The following is a 4,901-nucleotide window of genomic DNA, read 5'->3' as shown; positions in this document are numbered from 1 at the left end:
CCCACCAAGTTGTGTAGCCTAGCCAAGGTGTGCGCACCAAGGTGACCACCTTGGCGAAGGTGCACGCAAGGTATGCACTTGGGGCAAATTGGGCTCTGACTTCGTGCATACCTTGGAGCAGACAAAAGGTGCGCACCTTGGAGCACACTTCGGAGCGCTCCTTGGTGCGCACCAATGTTGCACACCTCAGAGCGTACCATGGTGCACACCTGGGGCAAACAAGGCAATTAACCCAACTTCCGACTTCATGCACACCAAAGGTGCACAGCTTGGAGCACACTTTGGAGCACACCAGCGTTGCGCACCATGGTGGGCACCTTAGAACATGCCCACCCTAGTGAAGGTGCACACGAGGTACCCACCCTAGTGATGGTGCATGTGAGGTGCACACCTGGGGCAAACCGGGCTTTGACTTTGTGCGCACTAGACGTGCGCACCATGGTGCACACCTTGGAGCACACCTTGGAGTGCACCAAAGGTGCACACCTTGGAGCACACTTCAGAGTGCTCCTTGGTGCGCACCAATGTTGCACACCTCAGAGCACACCAAGGTGTGCAACCCAGCCAAGGTGTGTGCACCAACGTGCCCACCCTGGTGAAGGTGCATACCCCGGGCAAACTGGGCTCTGACTTTGTGCACACCAGAGGTGCACACCTTGGAGCGCACTCTGGAGCACACCTTGGAGCACACTTCGGAGTGCTCCTTGGTGCACACCATGGTTGTGCACATTTGAGAGAGAGTAAAAAAAAAATGAAGAAAATGCGGGTGACATCTTGTACCTACCCGAGTGCCCACCTTGGTGCGCAACCCAGCCAAGGTGCCCACCCTAGCGAAGGTGCATGCGAGGTGCACACCCAGGGAAAACCAGGCTCTGAGTTTGTGTGCACTAGAGGTGCACGCCATGGTGCACACCTTGGAGCGTACCAAAGGTGCGCACCTTTTAGCACACTTCGTGATGCTCCTTGGTATGCACCAATGTTGCACACCTCAGAGCGTACCATGGTGCCCACACTAATGCGTAGCCTAGCCAAGGTTTGCACACCAAGGTTCTCGCCTTGGCAAAGGTGCACGCGAGTTGTGCAAACAAGGCAATTAACCCAACTTCTGATTTTGTGTGCACCATGGTGCACACCTTGGAGCACACTTTGTAGCGCACCATGTGGGGCACTGAGGTTCTAACCGGGCTTTGACTTCATGCGCACTTTGGAGTGCACTAAAGGTGCACACCTTGGAGCACACTTCGGGGTGGTCCTTGGTGCACACCAATGTTACACACCAGGGTGCCCACCCTGATGTGCAACCTAGCCAAGGTGTGTGCACCAAGGTGCCCACCATGGAAAAGGTGCACGTGAGGTGCGCACCTGAGGTGGTAGTAGCTCGAGTAGGCTGCCAATAGCCCATGGGTTTGGGGCGCAGACCCCTAGGCCCAGCCCTTAGCAGCAATCCTTTTCCCAAACTTACGGATCCATTTTGTTGACTTCCCTTACCTACATTGTTCTATTGACCAGAGGTTGTTCACATTGGAGACCTGATGCGGTTATGAGTACGACCGAACATGAATGATACTCGATCCTCCAAATTTTCAAGGCCACCAAAGGCGCACTAGACACCGTGGGATGTGCGATGCTCTTCTAGCTGTTGGACCCTATCTCTAGTTGAACTGATTTCAGGGTGGGTAGGCTGTTAAAAAGAAAAGATAACTCTTCCTGGGGCCCTCACCAACGTCTCTAGATTTCCTAACATTGTCATCCACCGCCATGCCCACATTCAAGAATATTAACCTGATTCCCTTTTGATGATCGCACAAAGTGCACCCTTGAAATAGGGCTTCCCCATCTCTTAGGATCAACTAACCCATGTCCAAGTGTTGTTCACATGGAACCTTTCCCCACTTCAGTCTTCAAAGTTCTCATTTGAATATTTTCTACTACCACCAAGATTTGCATCGGGAGCTGGTCTACCGAGGCCCACGCCCAAGGTTTCACAACAACCCCTGCATCCTCCTACTCATTGAAGCCTAACACTTACCCCAACAGCTGAGTATAGGTTGTGTGCTTCAGCGCCATCCATTTTTAGGGCTAGTTGATTTAGTAGGTGAGTTGTTACACACTCCTTAGTGGATTTCAACTTCCATGACCACCGTCCTGCTATCTTAATCAACCAACACCCTTTGTGGGATTTGGGTTAGTGTGCAATTTGGCACTGTAACTCAACTTTCGGTTCATCCCACATCGCCAGTTCTGCTTACCAAAAATGGCCCACTTGGAGCTCACCTTACCTATTTAAAGTTTGAGAATAGGTTGAGGGCAATACGCACCCGATGCCTCTAATCATTTTCTTTTCCCCTATACCCAAGTCAGATGAACGATTTGCACGTCAGTATCACTGTGGGCCTCCACTAGAGTTTCCTCTAGCTTCACCCTACTTAGGCATAGTTCACCATCTTTCGGGTCCCAATAGGTGCGCTCGCACTCAAAACCTTCATAGAAGATCAGGGTCGGTTGGCGGTGCACCCCATGAGAGGGGATCTCACCAGTCAGCTTCCTTGCACCTTGTGGGTTTCCCAACCCACTGACTCGCACACATGTTAGACTCCTTGGTCCATGTTTCAAGACAGGTCGGATGGAAAGCCCCCTAGCCAGTGCCATGAGCGTGCAGGTGCCCAAGGGCCCACCTTGGTAGGCACGCGCTTTGCTCCTTGACCGCCGCAATGAAGGTACAATGCAACCAGAAGGTCATGCTTGTGCCGCCGCAACGACCCGTGCTGGTATGCCCCCCCAGCCAAGCGGCGAACTGGCTAACGCTATTCCACATTCGACCAGAGTGCATTGTCGGCCTCCATCCACTTCCCTCCTAGCAATTTCGAGCACTCTTTAACTCTCTTTTCAAAGTGATTTTCACCTTTCCCTCACAGTACTTGTTTTCTATCAGTCTCTCGCCCGTATTTAGCCTTGGATGGAATTTACCACCTGATTAGGGCTGCATTCCCAAACAACCCGACTCGTTGATACTGCCTCGTGGTGCAGTAGGGTTCAGGCCCGACAGGGCTCTCACCTTCTCTGACACCCCCTTCCAGGGGACTTGGGCCCGGTCCATCGTTGAGGACACTTTTACATACTACAATTCGGTAGGCGGAGCCACCGATTTTCACGCTGGGCTCTTCCCTATTCACTCGCTGTTACTAGGGGAATCCTGGTAAGTTTCTTTCCTTCGCTTAGTGATATGCTTAAACTCAGCGGGTATTCACACCTAACTTGGGGACACGGTAAAGGGGCCAAGCATGTTTTACCCGCATGCTAGCAGGTCGTTGTGGCCCAGTTGAAGTTCCACACTTGGCCTCGCTCGACCTGCACAAACCAATGTCAACCTGCATAAGCCACCGCTCGTCATGACAGGGCAAGGGACCTCACGCTCATTTTAGCCGACCGTGCCACTGGCAGGCATAGATGGCCATCTTTGTTCCTCCATGCCAGAGGGCGATTTTGGAGTGCGACGCCTAAGCAAATGCGCCCTTGGTTGAGGCCTCAGGCACAACTTGCATTCAAAGAATCGATGATTCATAGGATTCTGCAATTCACACTAAGTATTTCATTTCACTATATTCTTCATCGTGGCAAGAGCCGAGCTATCTATTGCTGAGAGTCATGTTTTTATCTTATTCATGTTTTTTTTCTGGTGACCCAAATGCACAAGGCACCTGGGTCATGCTTCAATGTTTTGGACTTCTTGGTGCGGGTCACACCGATGTTTAGGGTGTTTGACACAAACCATCCGCTAGTGCAAGGGGCCACTGGAAGGGTGCATGTCCCCACCCTGTTGCATCACGTAGGAGGATTCTACCTCCAGATAACCCTACAACCAGATGATGGGTCCTACCCCATGAATGATCGCTCGAGAGTGCACTTGTATGTGGTAGGGAACTCTCAAAGAAACATGTTTTCCCCCTGGGACACATAACAGGGGGTTGTGGTAGTCTTGACTTCCCATCATAGAAGTGATAGATCGTCAGGTGGGCACCACGCACGCAATTGAGGGCATTCAAACTTGACGAGATAGAGACTCGACCTCTCTCAAAAAGGGCATGGACCCGACCATGACATTCGATCACCTTGATCTGACGACATAGGAATCAGAGCTGAGCCATACAGTGAGGCCCAACTATCCACACATTGTCAAGGGCAAGGGTCAGGAAGGAGGTGAGTTCAACATGCCTCCCTCGCTTCCTCCCCTACACCATTCAGGGGCCATAACCGACAATGATCCTGCCGCAGGTTCACCTACGATAACCTTGTTACGACTTCTCCTTCCTCTAAATGATAAGGTTCAATGAACTTCTCATGATGTCGGGGATAGGAACCACCACCATCGGTGCGATTTGAACATTTCACCAGATCATTCAATCGGTAGGAGTGACGGGTGGTGTGTACAAAGGGTAGGGATGTGTTATCACTGATTAAAAATGGGCTTTTCTTTTCACATGATTGGCTATGGTTTGTTGAAATTTTGAATAGGGTGCAGTTTCAAATGCTTCAGATTTGTTTTAGGCCTCAAGGGTTTAAGGGTTTTTGATTTTAGATCCTCTTGTGTTTGTTTTAAACCCTTTGGTTTCTAATCTTTTGTTACTTTATTCACTTAAGTAATGGGTCATGGGGTCGTAGGAAGTGTCCCCCCTTGTTGTTTGCCTAGGTGGTCATGTTAATTAATCAAAAAATTTATGCCTTATATGTTTTTCTCCTAAAGTTGTCGGGCCTAGTAACTAGTGCGCATCTCTCGGATGGATCCACGGCTCGCGCTATTTCTCTAGGTGAAGTTGCGCGTAGTTTAAAACTAGCGAAGTTGCGAAAATGACATGGCATGCCACATAGACGGTCTAGCTGGTTGATGATAGCAAGTAAAATGG

The 4,901-nt window shown here is 50.5% G+C and overlaps 1 non-coding gene across 1 annotated transcript; it reads right to left on the bottom strand.

The window, feature by feature from the left end:
- Nucleotides 1-3,491: 3,491 nt before the first annotated feature.
- Nucleotides 3,492-3,645, bottom strand: LOC131031765 (5.8S ribosomal RNA). Its single transcript, XR_009103181.2, has one exon. It is a non-coding gene; the product is annotated as a 5.8S ribosomal RNA (ribosomal RNA).
- Nucleotides 3,646-4,901: the final 1,256 nt, after the last annotated feature.

Source organism: Cryptomeria japonica, chromosome 2, assembly GCF_030272615.1.
Source record: "Cryptomeria japonica chromosome 2, Sugi_1.0, whole genome shotgun sequence".
Lineage (NCBI taxonomy): Eukaryota > Viridiplantae > Streptophyta > Pinopsida > Cupressales > Cupressaceae > Cryptomeria > Cryptomeria japonica.
This window is presented reverse-complemented; position numbering and strand designations above follow the sequence as displayed.